The 27077-nt window shown below is 46.5% G+C and overlaps 1 non-coding gene across 1 annotated transcript; it reads left to right on the forward strand.

Moving 5' to 3' along the window:
- The first annotated feature begins 20651 nt into the window (after nucleotides 1-20651).
- On the forward strand, nucleotides 20652-23393 carry LOC106865559. Its single transcript, XR_002960777.1, has 3 exons — nucleotides 20652-21557; nucleotides 21695-21923; nucleotides 22605-23393. It is a non-coding gene; the product is annotated as an uncharacterized LOC106865559 (transcript).
- The last annotated feature ends 3684 nt before the right edge of the window (nucleotides 23394-27077 follow it).

The raw sequence follows: 27077 nt of genomic DNA on the forward strand, positions 1-27077 counted from the left end.
TGGCAAGGTGTGGCACCTGTCATACCTTGTTTTGGTGCATCATTAAATTAGTGCTCGGCCCTCTTAATTTATTTTCTAGAGGAAAATTGGAAGAAATAGAACACGAAGCAGTTTGGGTCTATAGATACAGAGCCCTCTCTTGGGAAACCGTAGAGTCTTCCGTAAATATTCGAGTAAAACAACACAGCTGAAGAGAAACACATCCAAATAACAGGATGAAATCCATCCAGAGTGACAATTCTCAAAACAAAATATCGTCCAACAAAACTAAACTACAGTTAAAACTTCTAAAAGTGCTACAGCTAGCCTAACGAATTCCCTTAACGACTATTCATCAATTATCGTCTTTCAAGAATCAATGCGACGAGTGACATGGGCCCATCCATGCGGACTGTTGAATACCTCAGCCGTGACCTGCCACAGACGCCGAGAACACCTTTAGCTCTATCGATCTTCTGTTTGTCGATCTGTGGTGACGCACGGGTATTTTACTATTATTAGTTAATAATAAAGGGAGGTAGGTCTTCATCGTCGTCCGTCAGGCATGTTTGCATAATACCTTCTTCCGTTTTTCAGCTACTCAAGCTGCAGTCCAAATTGCGGACGGAAATGGGTTTTTTTCAATCTTGCCCTCTCTGCTACTGCTACTGGCTGCCGCCGCCCGCGCGAGGATTGTCCCGCCCCGCGCCTGCGGCCTTCCCTCGTGGACGTTGGCTGCTGGCGCCCCCTTCCCCGCAGTGAATCCAGCGGACGGCGTCCCCCTCCCATCCTCCGCCAACCACCTGCGCACCGTCTAGCCGCCGGTTCCGGGCACCGGAGGAAGCCGCTCCATCACAAATCTTTGCAGCAATCGGCAGAGGAGCTATAAACGTGGGCTGCAGGGCGTCAGAGCAGCGGCATGGGTGGGCGAAAGAGGCATAACAGCTAGCTACGTGGCAAGCGACAGCACGCATCGACCTGATAGGTTGGTAGAAGGCATCGGCCGGAAGTACTCGAATGCATGTGTGTATGAACAATGCAGATTTCCGGAGCTTGTTATTTGAGCTGTGTTCGGCAGGCCGTGAGATCTGGCGTACATGAGGTGTTCGACGAAATAGACGACATAAATGTTTGGGTATTTATTCATTTATGGTAAGTTGAAAAAATTAGTAAAATTTTGAGTACCCATATTTCCCCCCTCCCTATCCATAATGGTTTGCGTATGCAAAATATGGATGTACTATTGGAGATGCTCTTAAATCCTATTCCCCACAAAAACATTCTTCGCATGATACTGTACATGGCCTGACAATTCAACAAACTGTTAAACAAAATATTAATTTCAACATTTTCTCATCAGTATTCAACACAACAATGAAACAATGAGTACAATAGACTACATCGTAAAGAAATATTTAATTTCTCAATCGAGTTAGAAATAGTTATTTCAACTTACATATAGTTATTTCTGAATCGACAATCATAGCCATCCAACTAACATTTTCTCATCTTTTATACTTACATTATTTTAGCATGAATCTCGATGATTGGATCAGATGATTGTTATCATGGACTTAAAAATAATTTTTTCTTCGCCTTAAAAATAACCAAACTAGTATATTTACTAGTATACATTAAAAAAATCGTGGTACATATGTACTAATATGGGATGGGTGGCAATCAAATAATTGAAGAACAGGCAAGGTAATGGCTTCAATATGTTCAACGGATGACCACCAACTCCAATCTTTACGTGTGAAGATACAAGTGAGAAATAAAATAGTCTCTGTGCAGCATGCAGGCAACACACATGTCATGCTTGACTCTACAATTAGGAAGTAAATGACACTATACACATTGTTCTGTTCATTTCGATTGAATACTAGATTATATTGTTGTCTTTTTATAAACATGAATTTTTGTGTGATTGAATGCCAAATTATATTATTTTCTTTTCTACAAATATGAATTTTGTGTGCATATACTTAAGAGGCCGTGACATCGCACGGTCATTTTACTAGTAACTCTAAAAATAAAAATCTCGACGACAGAGCACTAAAAAGGACCGAACTATAGGGCGACTGTGCCTCACAGAGTTAGGATCCGTTTGGTTCTCGTTCTGCTCAGAACGGAGCGAACCCGCCACGGGACGGATGATTCCACGAATTTTGACGGGCCAAGTGGACCAGCTTGTTGGGAAGAAAAAGCCATCCTGGGCCGCCCCGCTCAGTCTCATCTGCGATCCAAACAGAAAAAAGTTAGATTGGGCCGACCCAACCCAGCCGGTATTGTAACCAAACGCAGCTATTTTTTTTAAAAAATAATGCAAGTTTTTTTAATCATTTTTGAAAATAATACGCGTTTAAAAAAAATTCAGAATAATACGGCCTCGGCCTGGCCCATGCTGATTAGGCCCAGTCGGCTTGGCCGAAGCCGATTAGGCCCTGTCATCATGGGCCAAGCCGATTGCATACCGGCCAGAGCCGGGCCTGTCATGCTGCAGTCGGCTTCGCCGAGGCCTACTAGGCCTAATCAGTTTCGCCCAGGCCGACTGGTTGCTAGCGTTTTTCTTTTTCTTTTTTCCAGTTGGTTTCCCCGAAGCCGATTGGAACTAATGAGCTAATCAGCTTCGCCAAAGCTGCTTGGTTGCATGATCAATGCAAACGTGGGATGGACTCTGCCCATGTTGTCTTGATTCCGAGCAATTATTGTGAACTAAAAGACTTGACAACTTCGGTAATACTGAAATTAAGTGGGCTTGCTGGTTACAGAACCAAGGCACGACTAAATTAGCATACATCGATAATACCGCAATTGGACTGAAATTAAGATAACAAATACAATTGAAACACAACACTAACACTACTGTCTCCACTTAGGCCATTTTCCTGTCTTATCGCCTCAATCTTCTGCAGCCTTTGCCATGGCGTCCCTTTATTTTTGCCTCTCCCTTTGCACCTCATGGGCCTCTTTACGCCTTCATTCCTCCTCTAGCAGGCAATGCGCTTCCTCCCTGTTTTTCCTCCGTAACTCATCAAAGAAACGACCTTGTTCCTCCCTCTGTTCTTTGAGCTTTCTCTCTTCCTCCTCTTTCTGCTGGGCTGCAGCGTTTGCCGCACGCTCGTCCGTGTGGAAACGCTGCCACGCACACCGTGACCTTGTGTTAATCTCTTTCACCGCCCAATCTGGCATCTTCATGTCAATCCATCGATATCACATGCATAGGGGCGGAGGAGACTACAAAATAGCGTAAGGTTACAAATAAATCGAAAATTAGACATAACCAACATGCTTAACCACACTTATATCTACTCAAGGTTACCGGAGGTTTATCATGCGGCGAAACCGGGACATGTGGATCATACTCATAGTTCGCACACATGAAAAACTTCATGCTCTACTTATCAAAAAAATTAGTGACCTCCTTCACCTTGCATAGATTGCCGCACCAACACCTCAGATGTTCCACCCCCGGTGGCAACATCGCTTGTTTCATCTTCCTCGGCCTATCTGAAAGATCGGTATGGTCAACTAGAGGGGGGTTGGGTGAATAAGCGACTAACAAATTTTACTCTTTTTTTTCACTTTTAAGGATACAAGCATCAATACATGGGTTCACTAAAACGTCTAAATGATGAACACCCCTAGTATGATGCAATAGTCGAAGCACTAGCCGAAGCACAAGATAAACAATTAAGCTTAGCAAGTAAATAAAGGGGCAAGAATGATACCACACTGGAAGACGAAGATTTCATTGGAGTTCCACCTATTGGGGTCGGTGTACGTCTCCGTTTGGAGGAGTGCTCTACCACAAAGGTAGAGGCACCACAAAGGCTCACTCTATTCTCCAACTCACCGCACCACAAAGGTGGGATGAGCTCTCACAACACCACAAAGGTGAGGTGAGTTCCACTAGTGGCTTCCTTGAGGATGAACGCCGAACCCTTACATACAAGGAGAAGGGCATAACTCCACAACTTAATTGGAGACTCCTTCCCGAATCCTCAAGCACCTCCTCACAAGATTGGAGGCCTTGAAGAGACACCTTCCGGTTAGGGATTCCAAAATCCCAAGAGTAACAAAATCCCATAAATGAAACAAGGGGAATCAACTTTTCAATTTGGTGAAACCCTAGATCAAGATCTTTTCCTCCAATCCTCAAAGAATCAAGAGTGGGGAAGCACTAGGGAGGGAGATATGATTAGGTACCTCTGTCCGAAACTATTTCCTTTGGAACTCCATGTAAACATATAATCCTGGACATATAGCGCTTCGCTAACTCAGCACTTGTATAAGTGGTCTTCACCGGTATGAAATGGGCAACCTTGGTCAAACGGTCAACCACTACCATATTGAGTCATATCCCGACTGGTTCTCGATAATCCTGTGATAAAATCCATGCCAGTTTTATCCCATTTCCAGTCTGGCACAGGCAATGGTTGTAACAGTCCCGCTGGTTTCTGGTGCTCAGCCTTTACTTTGTGGCATACATCACACAAAGCAATATACTCGGCGATGTCACGTTTCAATCCGGACCACCAAAATTTCTCCTTCAGATTTACGTACATCTTTGTGTTCCCGGGATGGATGGAGTATGGTGAATCATGGGCTTCTTTAAATATCAATTTTCTGATCTTAGGATCCTGTGGGACACAAATGTGTTTCTCAAACCACATGGTTCCCTGGTCATCCTCATGAAAACCTTTTGCAGTTCTTGGTCATCTTAACTTTTATCTGCTCAATCTTCAGATTGGTTTTTTGAGCTTCTCTGATTCTGTCCAACAACGTGGGTTATACCTCTAGGTTGGCCAGATAACCTTCTGGTACAATCTCCAATCTAAGCTCCTTGAATTGTTCGCACAATTCTGGTGGTAGTTCTCCAGCTGTCAGTCCATTCACATAGCCCTTGCGGCTCAATGCATCGGCTACTACATTAGCCTTGGCCAGATGGTATTGCAAATTCAGATTATAATCCTTAATCAATTCCAACCATCTTCTCTGTCTCCAATTGAAATCGGCTCTTGTGATCCGTGAATAACTCAATGCTTTCCCATAAGGTAGTGTCTCCAAGTCTTGAGTGCATGCACTACCGACGCTAATTCCAAATCGTGTGTGGGATGATTCCCTTCGTGGCTCCTTAGTTGCCGCGAAGCATACGCTACGACTCTTCCTCCTTGCATCCAAACACCTCCTAAACCTTGACGAGAAGCGTCACACTAAACTTGGAAATCTTCCTATAAATTGGGTAAAACAAGGATGGGTGCATACACTAATCTCTCCTTCAACTCCTGAAAACTTTCTTCACATTTCTCAATCCAGTCAAACTTCTTCTCCTTCTTCAAAAGTTCGGTCATGGGTTTTGCTATCTTGGAAACGTTCTCAATGAATCTTCGGTAGTAACCAACAAGTCCTAAGAAACTGTGGATATCTCCGACGTTCTTAGGTGATTCCCATATTGTCACTGCTACTACCTTAGCTGGGTCGACAACGACTCCTGCTCCTGACACGATGTGTCCTAGGAAGCTGACCTCCGACAACCAAAAGTCACACTTGCTGAATTTGGCGTACAACTTGTGTTCCCTAAGCTTCTCCAAAATCAAACGTAGGTGCTGCTCATGTTCTTCTTTGCTCTTGGAATAAATCAGGATATCGTCGATGAACAGCACGACAAACTTGTCCAAATATTCCATGAATACCTTGTTCATCATGTTCATGAAGTATGCTGGTGCATCGATCAATCCAAAAGGCATCATTGGTATACTCATATAGGCCATATCTAGTGGTGAAGGCTGTTTTGGGTATATCCGCTTCTCGGATCTTCAACTGAAAATACCCTGATCGCAGATCGATCTTTGAGAATACACATGCTCCTTCTAACTGATCGAACAGATCATTGATTATAGGTAAGGGGTACTTGTTTTTTATTGTCACCTCATTCAGCGAACGATAATCGATGCACATCCATTGGCTCTTGTCTTTCTTCTCCACAAATAAAACAGGCGCTCCCCAAGGCGACGAACTTGGTCGAATGAAACCTTTGGACAACTGCTTTGCAAGCTGTTTCTTCAGTTCCTTTAACTCATCCACAACCATCTTATACGGACTCTTGGCTATGGGTCCACTTCCTGACATTAACTCAATAAGAAATTCCACATCACGGTCCGGTGGCATGCCTGGTAACTCCTCTGGAAACACATCCGGGTATTCCTTCACTATGGGTATCTCTTCCATGCTAACCCCCTTAAGAGAATTGACCTTGGGTTTCTGAGGTTTAAAGGTCGACTTGAAGCGAATACGCTTTTTTTCTGGGGTTGTGAGAACACTGGTTCTCTTGACACGGTCTATGAATCCTTCATACTTGGCCAACCAATCCATTCCTAGGATTACATCCAGACCTTTGGATCCTATCACTATCAGGTATGTGGGGAAAATGTGTTTTCCAATTTCCAAAGCAAGCAGACGGCACTCAAAGGTGGCTAACATTTCTCCCCCCGGTGATTTCACCTTCATGGGATTCACTAGTGTACTAGTTGGTAACCCATTACTTTTCACGAACCCCCTTGATATGAAGGAATTTGATGCACCAGTATCAAACAGTACGAGTGCTTCAACTATATTTATGCGGAAGGTGCCGATTACGATACCTTGTTCTTCGGTGATCTCCTCCACGTCAATGTGGTTCACGTTGCCCTTATGGAATGGGTTAGGTTTAACTCCATTCCCTTCGAACCTCTCTGGGCATTCGTTGGAAGTGCCCCATCTTGTGGCACCTGTAGCATTCCACTTGGCTGAGGTCGTTGCGGTTCTGTCCTGCATTGCTCCCATTGCCATTGCCATTGCCATTGTGGTTCCTCGGACGCGAGTGCTAAAGCTGATGCTGGTGCTTGTTTCCATAGCCTCCTTGGTGGTTTTGTCCATGTCCTCCATGGCGATGGTGGTGACCATTTCCTGCATGGTGATCGCGGTTGTGGTTAACATTCCTGCTCAGTGATGAACTCCCACTCCCATCATACGAGGTGCGCGGTCTCTGGTGTGGTCTAGTGTGGGGGTCCCCCGAATGGTGCCTCCTCTTACGGCTCTCCATCTAGTTTTATTTGTTCTCCAAGGTAATGGCCTTGTCTATTAGGGACTGATTGGTAGGGGTGTAAGCAACTGCCAGCTGAACGGAAAGCTCATCGTTCAGACCATCTAAAAACTTCTCGCGACGCTTGGCATCTGTATTGACGTCGTCAGGTGCATACCGGGACAGTTTGTTGAAAACATCAATGAACTCTGTCATAGTGCGACTTCCCTGCCTCAGCTTGTGGAACTCTTTATGTTTCAAGCTTAGCACTCCCGCAGAGATATGGGTGGTGCGGAATGCATCTTGGAACATGTCCCACGTGACATCCTCAATGGGAGTGGTGATCTGATAATTCTCCCACCAAGATGCGGCTGGTCCTTCAAGTAAGTGAGCAGCAAACCTTACCTTTTCCGCATCAGTGCAGTTCAACAAGGTTTTTGTTGACAGAATGAAGCCAATCGTCAACCATTGTAGGCTCAGGTGAGCTGGAGAAGGTGGGTGGACATAATCTCAGGAAACGGGTCAACATGTCGACCTGAGGTGGTGGGTGGTGCTGGTTGTGGTTGTTGTTGTTATTATTGTTGTTCTGGTTATTGGCCATCTGCTAGGTGAACATCTGGAAAAACAGGGTCTGAGCTGCTAGTAACTGCTGCATGGTTGCTGCGTTGTTATTCTCATCCGCATTGTTTCCTTCATTGTTATTGTTGCCGGCTGACGTCTCGGCGGCATCTGTTTAGGATAGCATAGATGCGAAATAGATAGATGGGGTTTAAAAGAACCTTAACCCAACAACAGACAAGCAAGGCATAACAATCACCAATGAAGTAAGATCCAACAAGTAATTAGCTTAGTTCAGGCATCCAAGCCCAAGAAAGAAAAAAATAATTTGAAAAGCAAACCAACAAAGTTTTTATTTCAAAATAATTTATTATTATTATTTGTGGCCACCAACAAATGCAAAAGTGACAGCTCACAAATTACGTCTACCGCGACTAACTATTATTGTTTCGATGTTTAAAAAACCTTCAAACTGGATGAGAGAGTGAAAGAAGTGGATGAGAATAGAATATGAGATTTTTTCAAACATAATTTAGTTTGGAAAATAGGTACCTAATAAGGTAATTTCAATATAAGGGTCACGAACCTACAGGCAACACAATGCTCTGATACCATTTGAAGCAACCACGTCCATATAGGGTTCGATCTCTGTGCTTATAGTGCTAGTCCCTGGATCAACTTACTAGCACACACAATTTCATGATGTAATATCAAGATACAAATGTCAAATAATTTATTACATCGTAATGATCTAGAATTTAAAAGTACTTACAAACTTGCATAACCACACGTGTTAGCTTGAAAATAAAACATAATATTTGACAGCGGAAGACGGAAGATACAAGAGCCACATCAACACCACAGTGAGAACATGTTGGAATGCATGCTCGTAACCCAACACAACGTAACCTTACTCATCATCGGAAAAACCTGCAACATCAAAGGTTGCAGCCACTAGGGGGGTCATTACATTGAATGTATTGGCAAGTTCACTACAATGTTATAACAGATCCTACCAAGTACGTGCAAATTTTGGCTAGGTGGGGGTTTGGGCTAATTTGCATAAAAGCCTCATTGTTTAATCCTATCATTTTAAACAAAATAATTTTCTCACTATTGGACATTGGATAGACACACCAATGCTCCTATTAATCTATTGGACACTGGATAGACATCAACGAGTGCTACTATCCCAAGTTTAACCCATCAAGTTTTATTATGAAATTGGAATGAGTGAGACCTTCCTTACAGCTCTCAAATCTAGCTGCTCAAAATTGTTCATAACTGGGGACATGGCTAGTTTGACACTCTCGAGAGGTTGTACACTTTACCCACAAGAAATCGACGTGCTAATCCCTTGATGTCCTCAGGGTAGAGTAGTAACGGCATCGATTACGAGAATTTTCAGAAGTAATCACCCAAACCCATACCGAGGGACCCGCTCCCACCTACACGGCTACATATTCACGATCACCTCGGGCCCAGGATCTTACAACTTACTACATCAAGCCAGAGCCCATTTAGCATTCTACACATTCTACATCATCACAATCTCTCGGATCTGGGTTCAAACAACTTACTCCGTCAAGCCAGAGCCCATATTAGCATGTGGTTGTACTGGAAGCAATTAAACTACTCCAGTCTTTGGATACCCCGGGGGGCATTCCACATTTGCGACGCAGGCGATCCCAAATCCATGATGAGACGACTCATAGAAATGGACCCATAGAAATGGACCTGACGTCGCATGACATCTCAAAATCTCAAAGCCGCCCACCCAGGATGGTTCATTAAATTACTTGCTTTGCCATACACTAAGAAAACATAGCTTTACTCCATAATAACAATAATATCGTAATGTAATGATTCCACCCACGGTACTAACATAGCATAGCATTCAACTACCTACGATGGCAATTGGTGGAAAGGTAACGACAGGGCTAATCTATACTACTAGGAGTTCATAGCTAGCATAGATAAAATAATAGTCCTATCAATGCAACTAATAAAACCTCTAGTGCATAGTAAAATATTAGGTGAATGATCAAAGTGAACTTGCCTTGTTTCGAGCTGTTGTTCTCACACTCCTCACAACAACAAGGATCGCACTCCGTGTAAACTAAACGAAGCAAACACACACATATAAACACACAAACCAACACAAGGAAAAAAATATGCCATGATGCAATGCAAGCATGTGACATGGTTTTGGTTTGTTTTAATTGAACCATGCTAACAAATAGTTCAAAAGCCTTACCCTCTGGTCCCACTGGACAGAGGATACAAAAAGTGGATTTCTGAAAGTGGTTTCATGCAAAAGGGATTTTTAGAACAATTTATAAGGATTAAAAAGCATTTAAAAGCTTCCTGCAAAAAGGTCCAGTTTAAGTTATTCAAAATTGAATTTAAACTGTGCCAAAAGATCTACTGTTCAAGAGGATTCCAAAAAGGTGCGGTTTGTCAAATTTTGCCAAACGGTTTGAAAGATATGGTGATTTGAAGTTACAGGGGTTTTTCTGCAAAACTACCATTTAAATCGGCCGAGGTAATGCTTTATTAAAAAAGGGTGACACGTGGCATCCTGTGATTGGTGCGTACCGGTTTGGGTTAAAAACATAACGTGGCCGTCGGATCTAACTTAAACAAGATCGGACGGCCCAGATTGCATACCGGTTCGGGACGTTAAGTGATCTAATCTAAGCCGTGCAAGTTAGATCAGACGGTTGAGATGGGCTCCGGCTATACCTCCAGCGGCGCTAAGTTTCCGGCGAGGGCGCGACGGCTCTGGAACGGCGGTGCGAGCGGTTCTGTTGGCCTCCGGCTTCGGGAAAAGGTGGGGAAGAAGCGGCGCGACGCGACGAAGGGGGTGGCGGCGATGGTTCCTCTCGGCGGCGACGATGGCAACGCCTAGCTCCTCCGGAAGGGGGCGGCGGCGACGGTAGCTTTGGGTGAATGTCGATGGTGAGCTACGGTGCACGAAAAAGAGAATGGAGCGCGTCAAAACGTCCGCAAGGACAAGGGGAAGAAGAAGGTGCGGCCATGGGGTCGATGTCGTACCTTGTCGGTGGCGGGGACTAAAAGACGGCGGCGGCCTGTAGCTTACTCCGGCAAGAAATGGTGACAGCCTGGTGGCGCGATCAGGAGAGGAAAGAGAGGGGAAAGAGAGAGGAGGGTGCGGGCTTTATAATGCCGCGCATGGAAAGGGGAGGGCGCCACGGAGCTGACGGGGCGGCAGAGATGGTGGCCGCGGATCCAACGCGCGGTGATTCCGGCGGTGACTGGGGGAGGGAGACGACTGACGGGTGGTCCCCGTCGGTCAGCGGCTTGGTGCGCGGGTTGCTGTTGGGCTGGCGCGCGCGGTGAGGTAAGTGGCTCGGTTCGGCCCAATTGGCCGGACCAGTCCGATTCCTTCTCTCTTTTTTTCTTTTTTTTTTCCTTTTCTGTTTTTAAAACAAACTTTTGATTCAAAGCTCCAAATCAAACCAAATAAGTTCCAGAAAATTTGTAAAATCAATCCTCAAATGCCTTAGCCTCTGGGACTTGAATTACTTCAAAATAAAATATTTAAAAATAGTTTTGCTTATATAGTTGCCTTTAGGGCTTTATAACTAATTAAATAAAATAGTTTTTCAACTCTAAATTAAATACTAAAATATGGGGAGCATAACAGATGCAATAAACCCCTATTGTCAAAACCCTATTGGTTTGAAAATTCCAATAAGATGGAAGTCAAGATTCCAATAAGAGAAAGCTTTGGTAAAGAGATTTAAATTTCAAAACCAAGGTTTAAAAGTGGTTAAAATGCATAAGAGGCATGATGCTTATGGATGCAAATGCATGATGCAAAGTTTGAAAATTTTGGGATGTTACACCTGCTGATGTTGTTGTAGCATGTCTGGCACCTGTAGCCGTGTAACGCCGTGCTCTTGGGCCATGGGCCGTGAATGTGTTTCTACGACTGAGTTTATAATCAGCGCAGCATCCGTGAGAGGGGCATCGAAAAAGTGAATAGAAACAGATTCCCTGCCCCTCTTCTTCTTCCTCCCTGATTTACCTCTCCTACAATCTCTCGACCTAGCCGACGACCATCACATCGCTAGGGCTAAGGTTCATAACATCCACCTTCGCCACCCGGCTCTCTTGCGGCGGCGCATTGTCTAAAGGTCGATGGAACATCGCAACTCATTGCACTCCGACACACAGGACAACTTCCTATAGTCCTTGTCATCGCTGTCGCTGCTGCGGGAGCTCGCACGGATGGACGCCTACCGCGAGATGTAGTCCTGGCACGCGGCAGACTCGTGGCACGAGTGAGAGAACCACATCGGCGACGAGCGGGGTAAATCCCACGGCGGTGGTGGCGACGCACGGCACGCCGGCGGTGCCGTAGGAGCTGCAGACGGAGATAGACGATGCGCCGGCGGCGGAGGAGGCGGTGGCGGGGCCGGTTGATGTCGCACCGGCAGTGGAGGATGCTGGGCTGGTGCTGGAGACACGGCCTGTCTTTTACATCCGCCTCGCTTGACGCGAGACGATGACCGTTCGGGCGGAGGCGGAGGCGGCGTCGGAGTTTGACGTCGTGGTGGAGACCGGCCGCGTCCACGAGCACGACCAGTGCAGCGCCGCCTACCACGGACTTCATCTTCGTCCGATCAACAACAACAACAACAACAACAACTAAGCCTTTTGTCCCAAGCAAGTTGGGGTAGGCTAGATATGAAACCCAAACAGAAATTTGTGGAAAATAACAGTAAACACGAAAACGAAGAAAACAAAATCACAGTTCAGGCACATGGATTGCAGATTTCCATGCAGCCCTGTCGGAAGCCAGATCTTTGGACACATTCCAGTCTTTTAGGTCCCTTTTAACTGCCTCCACCCAAGTTAACTTAGGTCACCATCTACCCCTCTTTGCATACCAAAGCCCTTTAAAATCCCACTGTTTACTGGTGCTTCAGGTGGCCTCCATTAGACATGCCCAAACCACCTAAGTCTGTTTTGTACAAGTTTTTCTTCAATTGGTGCCACCCCTACCCTATCACGAATCGCATCGTTTCTGATCCGGTCTCTCCTTGTGTGACCACACATCCACCTTAGCACACGCATCTCTGCCACACTCATTTGTTGGATGTGTTGTCTTCTAGTGGGCCAACATTTTGCTCCATAAAGCATGGCAGGTCTGGCAACCGTCCTATAGAACTTACCTTTCAGCTTTTGTGGGACCTTCTTGTCACACAGGACTCCAGACACTTGCTGCCACTTCATTCACCCTGCCTTGATCTTGTGGCTAACATCCTCATCGATACCCCCATTGCTTTGCAGCATAGAACCCAAGTATCGAAAGGTGTCCCTCTTAGGCACTCTTTGCCCTCCTAGACTAACCTCTCCGTCATCGCACCTAGAGCCACTAAAGTCGCACCACATATACTCGGTCTTAGTCCTACTGAGCTTAAACCCCATGGATTCCAAGGTTTGTCTCCACAACTCCAGCTTCCTACTGACGCCCACCCTACTCTCATCTACTAGAACCACATCATCAGCAAAGAGCATACACTCCAAAGACGTCCTTACCCTCCTGATTTCTATCGCCCAACCCAAAGCCCCCATGCACCCCCTCAAACCCAGAGTTTGTTGTGCCCACATGCCCATTGAGATCTCCTCCTATGAAGAGCTTCTCATTTGTAGGTACACTTACTAAACTCTCTAGATCTTCCCAAAATTGCCTCTTAATGCTCATGTCAAGCCCAACTTGTGGGGCATAAGCACGGATGACATTCTAGACAAGGTCTCCTACAACTAACTTGACTAGGATTAACATGTCCCCTTGTCTCCTAACTTCCACCACTCCACCCTTGAGCCTCTTATCCAATAGAATGCCAACACCATTTCTACTACCCACTGAACCGGAATACCAAAGCTTGAAGCCGGTATTCTCTACTTCTTTAGCCTTTTGACCCGCCCATCTAGTCTCCTGAACACAGAGAACATTTACACGCCTCCGGATTGCTGCATCCACTAACTCCCTTAGCTTCCCTGTTAGAGATCCTATGTTCCAGCGACCCACCCTAAGTCTATAGACCTCGGCTAACTTCCTTGCCCTTCGCATCCGTCGAGTGAGATGCGAAGATCTTTGCTCACTTGTCACTACACCCGGGCGACGGTGTAGCACGCCACTAAGGGAGTGATGGCCCGGCCCTTGCTCATTTAACACTACACCCGGGTTCCGATGTGGTGCGCCACTAAGGGAGTGACGGCCCGGCCCTTGCTCATTTAACACCACACCCGGGTTCCGATGTGGCGCGTCGCTAAGAGGGTTACGCCCCAACGAATTTCTATAGGGTTTCATATCCATAGGAATGGCTAGTTTTTACGTTGGCTCGCCAAGCCTCTCAAAACCCTCCTTTATCCGGGCTTGGGACCGGCTATGCCTATAATGACATATGTCTCTACAGACATAGGCGGAGTTACTTCATCTTCGTCCGATGAGGTGAAGAATTCCGTCCGTCGGTACGGACTTTCTCCGTCGAGCTCCCTCTTCTCTGCTTCAATGGAGGAGCACCGGAAGGAGTCCCCAAACCACCGTGCCATATCGATGGATCTTTGGTAGCTAGCAGAGTAGAAGGCTAGATGCAAAGGCCGGAATGATCGCACGGAATATATATAGGCATATAGAGTTGCGATATAGGCATAGAGATAGTAGCGCAAGCCTCCGCAAGTCAAACGGATCGATCAAATTAATTAAGGAATATAGAAGGCCAGAGGGCGCGCGGGAACACACCAGTTTCTCATGCAAGGCCGTACAACTGCCCACACACGCCAGTTTCCCATGCAAGGCCCTTCACTACCCACGCACACCAGTTTCCCATGCAAGGCTGCCATGCACGCCTCCGCAAGTCAAACCGCTCCGGCGAAGAGTCCCAGAGCATTCATGCAAACCGCTTTCAAATCCCACCACCAAACCTCATCACCGGAAACCTCTCCCCTTACCCTTTTGTTCGCTATTTAACCCAGCGCCATGGCACTACTTATTTGTATTCTTCTCCTTCTTCTAAACATCTTCACCTCTCTACACTTCTTCTGTGCGGTTAACCGACGGGCAATGGCGTTCCAAGGCCGCACCTTCCACCCGCCACCCCTCACGAAGGAGCAGTTGTTCCCACCGGGCGTGCGTGTGGAGAGGACGCTCCAGGTGTGGGCAATGTCGCGCAGCCGGAGCCCGATCGCCTTGGTCAGGGACTTCCTCCACACCGGTTTCTCTCACCGTGAGGCCGTAGGCCCTCCAATGTACCTCTTGGAGAAGCTCCTAGAGGATGGCGTCGACATGACCATCCTAGTGCACCTCACCAACAGCCATGAAGCCGAGTACCTTCTTGGCCACATGTATTGGTGTGGATGCGAGTTTATCGCATTCATGCTATACAACGTGTACACCAACATGACGAACACGTTCCCCAACGCCGGCCAGATGCACGGCCTCCCGTACGTCGTGCTGGAGGTGGTGCCTGTGGAGGGGCATGCCGAGCCTGGCGTCGCACCGGAGGAGGAAGTCGGCAGCCAGAAGTGATCGGCGTCATTGTTATTTTATATTAATGTCGTTAATTGTTGGAATTTGCAGTGGGTGTTCTGTGATGATGAACTGATGTGGTAATAACCGCTATATTGAACTGCTTGTGATGTAATCGCTTCCATAATTTGCATGTGAGGTGTGTTTTGCTTTCTTCGATTAAGCTGTGTCCGCGCCGTAGGAACCACAAGCTTATGGAGGTGTATTTGGTGGCGCCGGCGCCGGTGCTTCCCTTCGTAAGTCTCGCCGGCGAGCCCACAGAGGCGTATTTGGCTGCGGCATTGCCAGTGCTTCCATTTGTCAGTATCGTTGGCGAGCCCACGATGGCATATTTGGCGGGGGCGGCGGCATATTTGGCAAACAAGCCTAAATCAATCCTATTTGGGGTAGGCGAGGAAGGGATGAGAGAGATAGGCGACGAAACCACCTGTCATTCATTGCGTCGCCCCACATGTAAGTTAAGTCGACTGCCCCCACCTGTCAGTCACGCCTTGGCCCGCATGTAAGGTAACCAGACCCACTAAGCCCTGCCTGCTTGCACTGTCTCCTCACAGCCCCACACGCTAGAAACGTCGCTTCGGCCCCACCTGTCAGGGTTGCCTGCGGCCCACCCGTGAGAACCAAACAGTCAAAGGGATTTGACCGTTAGCAGGTGCTCCGTTAGGGCATTTGCGAGGAAGCAGAAAACGAACAAGTGTAGAAGCGAGCACTGTTTTTGGCCTCGGGTATTTCAGAGTCAGCTAAGAAAGGAGGGGCACGGAAATAAAAAAACTATGATTAAGTGTTTTGTATCTTTCAAGAAAATAAAAAGAAAAGGTAAAATTTGTTAGTCACCTATTCACCCCCCCCCCTCTAGCCGACCATACCGATCTTTCAAACTTTCTGTATATTAAGGACGCAGGAATCGAAACTTTCTGTATATGGGGAGTTGGCTGGTTGGGCTTAACCTCGTTAGTGCAAACTGATTGTATCCTCATCTCCCTGTGGTCGGGGCGAATGTCGTGACGCGGCTGCGGCGGTCGAAGACGCTTCTACACGGCGACGGGCGAAGCTCCGGGCGTGGCGTCGGAATGGTGTCGTGGTTACGCGGCTAGCGGTGTAGATGGCTCTCGAAACCTTGTCAAATAGGAATAAAGTGATCGGAGGAGTCTCACTGTGTAAGGAATTGAAGAAAGGAGCTTCGGAGCGATCTCACCTTCAACAATGGTGGCGGCGAATGGCGGGGAAAGACGTCGCTGCACCGGCTCTCCAGAGGATGATAGACAAAACTTTCAATACAATGAAAGAGGGAAGAAAGGCAAAGACTCAACGTGACGTGATCAGCACTGTATTTTATAGCCGGAGGAGGGAGATCGATGGTTGGATGCCCACAGACGGCATTCAGTGTGCATGGTTGGAATTGGGAGATGATGAGGGGAGGGGAAACTGAAGATTTAATGACTGAATCGGTTCATAGTATGGTGAGTATTAATTTCCCTGTTTCACATCGAAAATAAGTCATCGATTTGGTGTGATTTAGACCAGCGGCGCCATTGCTGCCGTTCGTGCTTGCGTTTCTGCAAGTTGAACGTGAGGAGGAGGAAGAAAGGTGCTTTTATCTTTTGCCCCTGCCTTATGGCTATATTACTGAGAAGGTTTTGTTTTCGCCACACTGGCATGACAGGTGGGCCCGACCTGTCGGATTTGTCCTCAACTCTTAGGGCCATTTGTTACCAATTACGCAAAAGTGGTACCGATTAGAAACAATTAGCAAATGTTGATCTGACTTCGAACCCTAGCACAAATGTGGTACTTTTCTGTAATAGCAGAATGCCCGTGCGCTGCCACGGCCTAGGCAAGCCACTTTTAGGTGTTCATTTTTTTTCTCTTCTTTTCTTTTTTTCCTCTTGGGCCACGGTCCGTATTTTTTACATTGGTATAGATATAGATAGATTCGGTGCAGGCAATGGGCCAGCCGGCCTAGTAGGCCTAATATACATGCAATTCTGGGGGCTCACAAATTTATGGGATATATATAGATAGATTCGGTGCAGGTAATGGGCCAGCTGGCTAAATAGGCCTAATATACATGCAATTCTGAGGGCCCACAAATTTCATGGGAAGTTTGACAGACGACGGTGAAGGAAACGGTCCGCATTTTTTAGATAGGTATAGACTAGCCGAATGTCCGTGCGTTGCAACGGAACAACAAAATACAATATAAATAAATTAGCTTGACTCGTTAGAACGTTTGTGCAATTTTTAATGTTATCACGGCAAACGCAAGAGTCTCGTTTTGTTTCGCTAACACAACACACCGTCGAATAGCAAACATGGTGTATTTCAATCAGAACTCATAATTTCATATACAGGTTTGTCGACCACCCTTGCAACAACAATAAAACATGTCTCATGACTATTTTTTACCAGATGAATTTGTGTCTAGCAGTCCGTTGAATGTACACTCATAAATTGCGCACTCTTTCTTTTATTCATGACGGGTTAGTTGGTTTCATCATGGCAACTTTAGTGATTCTCAAATAAGTTACATCATCTATCAAATGTGAAACAACTGGAGGATCTCGTAAAGATATGACTCTGGGATACCTCAACCTTTGCTACTAAAACATAAGCTACTACATAAGCACATGCACCAGTACTCAATACTTCAGTGTACAAACATTTTTGTGTTAGTTCCAGACTAAAAAACTAAACACAATATATGAGCCACAGGTGATGCTTATATCTTTATCAAAATAACTGTCAACATGACGATGAGCACAGGATCATCGTCCGGAGATGGAACGCCATGCAAATTGTTCCATATGCCGCCATAAAGAAGAATCATCAGTGCAATGTAATTATCAAGTGCGTCATGAGTAATAATTAGGTTCAGGGTTACAGTTACACAAACATGAAAAAAAAAGGGACACATAAAAAACCTATATACAAATCGAGAGTATAGTCCACTTTCTTTTCTTTGCCACCAGGTAGTCCCGGGATAAAGGCAATTCTGATAAATAAGCTATAGCCATGACTACCTCAATTAAAAGTGTAGATTCTAAGAAATATATAATAAAAAAGTTTGGACATCTTTACACACACACACACATAATCATCCAGAATTTAGTAATGCAAATCAAGCTCCTGTGTTATAGCCCAACCATGCGATTCCGAACAAATGAAGCACTAACTAAGAAGTGGACTTAGTAGTGCCTACAACCAAAACCCAAAGGAGCTCAAAAAAAAATATTGATTCATAGGAAAACAGCTAACTAAACGACTTTTGCCAATTGTTTATACTACCATTACCTCAAAAAAAAAATTTATACTACCATAGTATAAGTATGCAAAATCATGTTTAGATATGCAATCTAATTGTCTCTGTTCCGAATACAAAATATCTCTGTTTATTTCCTTTCTTAAAATCCAATAGACTCAGATACAAAACTAAACACTGACATATTACCTTCAAAACCTGATTGAAACATGAGATACCACAATGACTTACATCTGAATCACACTGCCATGGCAATCCAGTGAGGTGTAACATTGCAAACCAACCGACGAACGCCGATCCACACATGCATACCTCTGTCTTCTCGTGGCTGCACCACCATATTCAGAGCCATTAATTGCAAAATATACTGCCTTAATAGTAGGACATTTCTTGCAGCTAATAGTTATGAAAAGAAGCAACACCATGTAAGCAAGTAATCTAGAATATTTGTTAAACTTAAATACCTGCAACAGACAAGACACTAAACAAAAGATGAAACCTGGATTTTTCCTAATTAGGGGCTGTGGATCGGCGCCTTCCTCATCATAGCTAACACATCAGTTCACTGGTCCAATGCCTCTCCGACATGTTTTATATTTGAGGAACCATTGCAGCTCAATCTTACTATTAAAATCATATAACTAGGTAAGATTTAAAGAATTATGCGAATATATTGTTCTACATAAGTTCAAGGGGTGACGTAAGGACCTTGCTTTCCCTTAGCGGTGCATTGACTTTGATGCCGTGGCATGACCCTCTAAAAGAAATTATCTGCTACATACTACCCTGCAGCATGTACAACAAGGCTGAACTTTCATGTTATAGTATAGCAGCACTATATACTTGCAGGCTTGTAAAGCATAAAAATATGTAAGAAGCTTCCTACAATATATAGATTGAACTCTCTGTTAGGTACTACGTTCACATGTTACTAAGACTCCATGTGTCATATAAATTATGATTTGTTAGCACACATGTAGGACTCGACACTACTGTGAGATCTAACCTGAGAGGAACCACATATATTTACTGCTGCTGCCACACATTATAGCATTGCATGACTCTCTTAATGTCAATAATTAATTTAACTTGCTCCATCATAGATATTTACTAAAATTTGCTTTTCTCCAAGTCATTAGCCAGAACATACAAAAAGAATTGTCCTCGACTCTAACAAAATAGCAACTATGACTGTACCAAGCCAGTTCAGATCAACTTAATGAACCAGAAGGAAACTCCAAAGGACAATTTTCATAATATCTATACAATTACCCATACAATTATATATTCTATCTTACAGGAAGAACTAATTGTGGATTAGTACTTTATTCATTGAAACCTGCAACCTAGGTGATTGCATTAACCTTGTCAGTGAAGGCAATAAAACAAATATGATGAAGTATACATTCTGTTTGCGACGTGATGCAAGGAGGAGGCGGTAGTGCTGCGAGCAGGAGGCGCCGATGCTGCGAGCGGTGGCTAGCGGTGATGCGAGGCCTGAGGCCACGCCGGCGGTGCTGCAACGGGAGCCGACGGTGCGGCGAGGCCAGCTCACAGGCGTTGCTGCAAGCGGGAGGCGGCGGTGCTGCGAGCGGTGACCGGCCATGCTGTCAGCAGGAGGCCACGGTGCTGCAAGGCCAGGTCATCGCTGGTGCCGCGAGCGAGGGCAGTCGGTGCGGCATGCGGGAGATGTCGATGCTGCGACCATCGGGTGGTGGTGCTGCAAGGGGCACTGCGCGGTGTTGGGAGCCGCGAGAGGTGGTGAGCTGCAGGCGCCGTTGCCTCCGCCGGCCTGCTGCAAACGACGACGTGCAGGGCTGGAAGCTGCAGGGCGATGCTACAAGGCACCTAGGTGGTGACGCTTCCCGCTGACAGGGTTGCATTGCAGGCTACCGACCACCGACGCCTATGCTGCAAGGCAAAAGTTACTCTGCATGGATGAGATGCGCCATTGTAGCTCTTGTTTCCTCCAGCTGCTGCTGCTCCGGTGAGATCTCAGGGCAGCGCACCTCGCGGCGGCGGGGCGGAGCAAAGTTGCGCTGGAAGTAACCCACACAGGAGGTACCTGTATTTCGTTGCAGTAGAGAGAGAGATGCTGAGACGGGGGAAGTTGAGTTGCGGGAGAAGAGAATCTCTTGGAAGGCATCGGACGGCATGGCGTGCACCCATCTGACGGCCCCGAAGGCGGCCGATACAAGGATCCTGAGTCCTGACGCCCGGCCGACGCCTAGCGTCCACCAAAAAAAAAGAAAAAACCCGAAGCATCCCACCCCGGCCTTTACATAGAAACCCTAAGCTAGGTCCGGCGGCGGCGGCGGCGGCGGTCAGTTGTTAGCCAAAAAAGACTGCGATGGCGGATGGCGGCGAGGAAGAAGTAGTGCCCACGGGCCAGATGCCCCGTGTTTCAGCATCGCGGTCGCGGAGATCTTATCGGGGCGAGATAATTAAAGAAGAACCCAGATCATCTAGGTTGTTGGCCGAGGGTTGGGAAGAAGAACACAGATCATCTAGGTTGTTGGCAGAGGGTGGGGAAGATGAACCCAGATCATCTAGGTTGTTGGCAGAGGGTGGGGAAGATGAGGCTGTGGGTGGTTGGGGTGGCGAGGCAGAGGCTGGGGATGAGCCTGAGGTGGCTGGGGAGGAACCTGATGAGGCTGAGGCTTGGGAGGAGCCTGATGATGCTGGGCCTGGGGAGGATCCTGATGAGGATGAGCCTGATGATGCTGGGCAGGCTGGGGATGAGCCTCCGGCTGGGGATGGTTGGGGTGCGGGGGAGGAGGATTTGCAGCCCGTGCAGCAGATCCAGATGATTTCCCTTCAGGTGAATGCGATGACATCGTTCTTGATGAAGAGCAACATGACGGGGGAATCGTCTTCCATGGTTATAGATGACTTTGTGAAGAAATACTGTGACCTAGTTGCGGAGCGAAAGGCGCGGGACAAGCTGAAGCTGATCCCTTTCCAAGATCCTGGGGAGTACATGTACGAGTACTACAGGCATTGTCCGCATCAGGAGGAGAAGGAAAAGGAGCTGACAAGATCTGCAAAGGAGATAGAAACGGAGGAGATAACCTATGCTAAGTACCGTATGAGCAAAAAGTGTTTGTTCGCTAGCGGTGTCTTCGACACCATAAGTAAGCAAGCATTACTCACACAACTCATTTTTCAAGCAGATTCCTTCCTTTCTTTCTTGATTAAGTGAATTATTCATGTTGATTCCTGACAACTCCTCTCACTTGATTTGCTTGCTTGCTGCTGCTGCCACGTTGAGCCCAATGTACTTTACACACAATACACCAGGAATAGAAATTGAAGACGACCTTGTTGCTACCACCGGGGCCAGCTTGCAGATCTTCTCTTTCAAAATCGCGGAGATCAAAGGCGACTTAGAATGGCCGCTCCATGTGTACGGCGTGGTCGCTGCCAGGGATGAAGTTGATTATAACCGCAACCTTCTCTTCAACCGAACAAGGAATCACGCCCAACTAGTCACACAAGATGTATGTATGCTTTCAGTTTCCTGTTTTCTCTCCATTTTCCGCCTTTCCATTTTTTCTTTTCTTAACAGTGTTATTATTTAATTGCAATATGAAAGATGATTTGGAATAGGCATACCTATATTAATGAAGTCTGCAACCATTGCAAACTAATTCAAAATAACTTTTGTTAATTAATATAGGACATTAAAGCTTTTGGAAAATATGAGAAATATACAGAAAATAGGACATTCATGGTAGGAGATCTAATCAAGGGTAGACGAAAAGCTATCTTGAAAAGCAGACCTAACGAAAACTGTGGCTCAAAATTCGGCACTACACCTGCTTCCCTCTTTCTGTTACACGGTCTGCTCTTTCACGAATTGTTTTTAGTGGTTCAGTGCATTTTTTTCTGTCGGCCTTCTTTTTTGTGATTGAGTGACTCCCCAGTAGCTCCAACACCTTACTGCGTGTATGTATTCATGTGTTCTAGCCCATTTTTTATTCTGCAGTGTGTTAGCTTTCTGGCTCTCTTTTCTTTCAGAGTTTTTTATTAGTTAGCCCTACACACACAGAGCGAGAGCTACGTGTAAGAAGGCTAAATTTCTTAGGTACAAAAAAATCTGAATGGTTTTTCTTAATGTATGTTGCTTGTGTCATTGTTGATTCGTTCATTGCAATTAATGTATATAACGATGCTTGCAGGATCCTTTTTTGCGCTTGACCGGCCCATCACGGGCAATTTTGCCTGAGCTTTTGTGTTTGAAGTCGAATTAAGGGTTAAGGGCAGAACAAAGTCTCGTGACAGAGCATTGATTAACAGGGTATACCGTTACATCCATCACAGTAATGGTCTCTTCACTATTCCCTTTCGCAACTGCCTTTGCAGATGCGAGTTAAGCCTGGAGCAACTTGGGAAGTCAGTTCAGGCGACCATCTTGGGTGTCCGCATCGTTAAGGGCGCATTCAAATATGGGGGCCGAGTCGTTTTCTGCTCGCCGTCTCATGAAGCTGCCCTTGTGGATAGTAATGGCACTATTCAGGAGGTTATTGACCCCCTGTACACGCAAGTCGTGTTGCTTGATTCTAGTCACCGTGATGGTGGAGAATCAATGCCAATGGGTACTGATGGTTACATTGATCTAACAAGGAGAGTCGTTAGTGTGGAATTGCGAGAAAGCCACATTTTTTTTCCACAAAGATTGGAAGAGACTTTCAAAGTTGTCATACAATCCTACTCAAAGTCATTTGATGTTGCTTCACAAGGTCATGTCAAACTCACCCCCAAACTTTGCAACATCAGTCAAACTGTTTGTGACCTTGGTGACTCCAAGGTGGAGATTACCGTTGCTTGGTCGGTCCATGTTGCAGAGAAGCTATTTCTTTGAGGTGTGATCCTTATGTACTATGCGTGATATACATCTGTTTTACCCCCTTAGGGAACGTATCAGGTGAAAATGGCCTTTCGGTAAAAATCTGCAAATTTCCTTCGTCTCTGCAGGCTGTGTGTATTACTTATTCCATGGGATGCAGCTAAGGCGTGTGCTTAGGAGGGAGAGTAATGACCGGTCGAGGATGCTGGATCATGGATGAAATTTTAACATCGAAACAAGCTCATCCACGTGCCCAGCGGAGGCCGGTGGCTCACGACCGTCGGAGAGAGAGCGCTCGAGGTCGGCCCTGCTGGAGGGCAAGGGCACATGCGTGGTGGAGGTCCAGGACAGGGGGCCGACGCTGGTCGAGGGCATGCAAACGGTGGCGGTCCAGGATAGGCGGCTGGTGCTGAAGAAGGCCGGCGACAGGCGGTGGTGGAGTCCAGCGATTCTCCATCGCGTGAAAGATCGATGGAAGACGAAACGCTGGATCGGGTTCAGGGGAAAGGGGATCCGGTGTTGTTACCAGGGGTTATCTGAAAAAGTGCGTTTAAGTGTGTGTTCGGAAATTCTCCAGCTTCCAGCTTCTCTAAAATCCGCGATGGAGCAGCACCGAACAGCCCAGCTCCACAGAGCTAGATCCGTGAAGCTAGCCTTTTTTTTTTTTACAAAACACGGAGCGACCATTTTCAGGATTCTCGGAACGGCAAAACGTGAAGCAGGCAAAAATTACAGCCATCTTGCCATCGCCAAGTGAAAAACGGTTCGTTCCTCTTCTTTCTTCTCCCGATTTCTTGTTTCTTCTCCCGATTCCTTGGTCGCTAGGAGGGCCTTCCTCGCCGCTGCCTCCAATCTTCATCTCCTCTGACAGTTTCCCCAGCCACCGACGTTCCTCAAAGGAAATCACCATAGATTCGGCCACCGGCGTCTAGGCGCACCTCTACCTCCCCACGGACCACTCCGCCCCAAACGACAAACTCACCCTCGTGATCTACCTCCATGGCGGCGGCCTCGTCGCTTGGCTGCTTCGTCGGATCAGCCACTGGTGCGGCCAGGCACGTGTACTCGCGCGCATCGCGTACCTTCTCTCGACGCCTGAGGACCCCGTCCCTGCCTGGTACAGTGCTACGACGACGAGTCAGCTGCGCTCCGGTGGGCCGCCTCGTCGAGCACCACTGCCAATCCATGGATGCGGGAACTTGCCCACTCGATCGACAGAGCAGAGGGTGGTCAACGGGGAGAAATTAGGGACGGGAGGAATCCATTGGGAACGAGAGGAATCGATTGGGGAAGACGACCTGAAAAAGATAGAAGGTAATGGGCTTACAGCCCAGGGAAACTGGTTTTCAGTCCAGCTGAACTGTGCAGTAGTGCCGAACAAGTTCTGCTACGCCAAAGACGCTGGAGTGGCCCGAAGAAGCTGGATCGAAGGAGTTAAAGGAAGCCGAAGGATTCCCGAACACACCTTAAGTGGCTTCAAATTTTTCCACCTTTGATCTGGGCCGTCCATTGTGAATCCCACGGCTGACGAAGGAAATTTGCAGATTTTCACCGAAAAGACATTTTCACCTGATACGTTCCTATTTAACTATTTTTGTACTGTTTCCACCTCCAACTATTTATGTATGGATCAGATATTCAACTATTCACTACGGAAAAACTAGACGTTGCCGGCGGCAACACTCTTTGCCGGCGGCTTTCTATCGGGCCGCCGGCAAAGAAGCAAATATGCCGTGGGCCGGCGGAAAAGCCCACAGCATAGGGTGGGCCGCCGGCAAATCATAAGAAAGACCGTCGCCAAAGGACAGCCCCCGGCAAAGAAACCCTGCACGTGGGCCCGCGTGCGAGGTTAACGGCGGGCGAAACGGCCGACAGGAAAGAAAAAAAAGCTATCTTTGCCGGGCGACCACCAAAAAATGCCGCCGGCAAAGTGATTCGTTTTTCCCGCGCGAGCCGTTCAAATTTAGACGCACGCGAACGAATTAAAAAAAAATTACTCTTTGCCGACGGCCACGAGAATAGGCCGCCGGCAAATCCCAAAGTATTTTTTTTCCGCGTCCCCTTTCCGAATTTAACCGAAGAAAATAAAAAAAATGTGTATCGAAAATTGACTTGATAAGTTATGTTGCGTGAAGTATCTATGTTTTTGATTGTGTCCAACAGTCCTATTAATTATGCATTCAATCTTTCTTTTAGAACAAGCCCAGCTGATGTGTCCGATCCATCTTCTGGGAAATGCTCTTTGCTGAAAACCTTATGTGCGACTCCTAGGCCACCAGAAATGGAAGATGGTTCGTAACATCAATTTAGTGGTCTCGGAGTTGTGCAGTGTATTCAGGCATGTCAACTTTTTTTGACAGCTTCAGGCATGTCAACTTGTTAATGGACTAAACGACGTTCCAAGCTAACACCCTCATTCATCTGATCAGCTAAACTTGTACTGGCCTCCACAAGTGCGTTATGGACATGATGCAGTCAGTCATGAGGACTATAGTTCTCATTACCAACCTACACAAGCTAATCAGCATGTAAGCAGGAAACGCCATAAAGTTTTTTTGGAGGCGGCGAGGGGGTGGAAGATGGCCTAGGGAGTGCGCCCTGACCAGGTGCCCCAGATCTCCCGCAAATGGAATTGCCCTCGATCCTAAAAGGGAACTGACGCGTTTTCGTTCGCATGCCGCGCGCTCGCTCCCGCGGGAAAACCTGGACCACAACGAAAGACATGGCTACCTGCACCACAACCAACCAGGGGTTGGTTTGTACAGTACCAAACGAATCCAGCCGGGGTTACTTGGGCTTGGGGTTACTTTTTCCTTCTTCGCGTCGATATTTTTTGAATACGTTCAGTTAAACTTGCGGGAGCGACTTAATCCTATGTTAGAAAGGCTTCGAGGGGATTGTTAGCCAAGTGTCTGGGCCGAACGCGTCTTTCCAAGTCACCTTTAGCGAGAGATTCCTCGAGGTCGCCTCGTACTTGGACCGAACACGTCTTTCCAAGTATCGAGATTAGAATACCCTCGGAACTCTAACCCAACCTTGGTTGGCATGGAACCTCAAAATTGGAGTCCCCTAAAAGGTTTCCTCGAGACCGGTCGACTTTTAGCCGAAAGCGGATCTCGAGAGCGAACCTTAGAGGGAGTATTCTAACTCTCTGCCCTTGAGTTTATTTAAATTGAAAGTGAATGGTACATGTTCTTATGGGAGAAGTATTTATAGCCTACGGGTCCATGACAAAAGACCATGGCTACCTTGAGGGAGAGAGAAAAGTGGTGGCAAAGTGATAAAAATAGCTCCTTGGTCCATACCTTTTGTGTGCATCAAGTGAAAAAAATAGGAATTGGTCCATGATCCACCATGGACCAAGAACTTCATCCCAACACTTTTCTTGAGCTTTACTCAAGTTCTTTGCACCTTTTGACAATAGCATGAGAGATTTGACTAGTTGACTTAGTTGGCGTCTTGATCGATTTTTGGAAATGTTGACCAACTCGTCGTCACGTAAGATTTATGGCCCGGCCTATATAAGGATTTACAGATATACTTACATTTAACAAACTTGCGCCAAAAGACGTTATTTTATGTGCATCAGAATTACAAGACCTGGGACACCATATTACAGAAGCATACTGAAAATTAATAGACAATTTAAATTTTGCATCAAGAAACAGAGCACCGAAGACTTGAGTTGTCACGTGCATTCCATTAACTGCTTGCTTGAGGACTGCGGCGTCTGTTTCGAAGATTACCTTCACTAGGGATTGTGGCGCTGGCGCGCCCTGCGCGCCTCCCTGGAACGATTTCTTTT

The sequence above is a fragment of the Brachypodium distachyon genome, chromosome 5 (assembly GCF_000005505.3).
Source record: "Brachypodium distachyon strain Bd21 chromosome 5, Brachypodium_distachyon_v3.0, whole genome shotgun sequence".
NCBI classification, from domain to species: Eukaryota; Viridiplantae; Streptophyta; class Magnoliopsida; order Poales; family Poaceae; genus Brachypodium; species Brachypodium distachyon.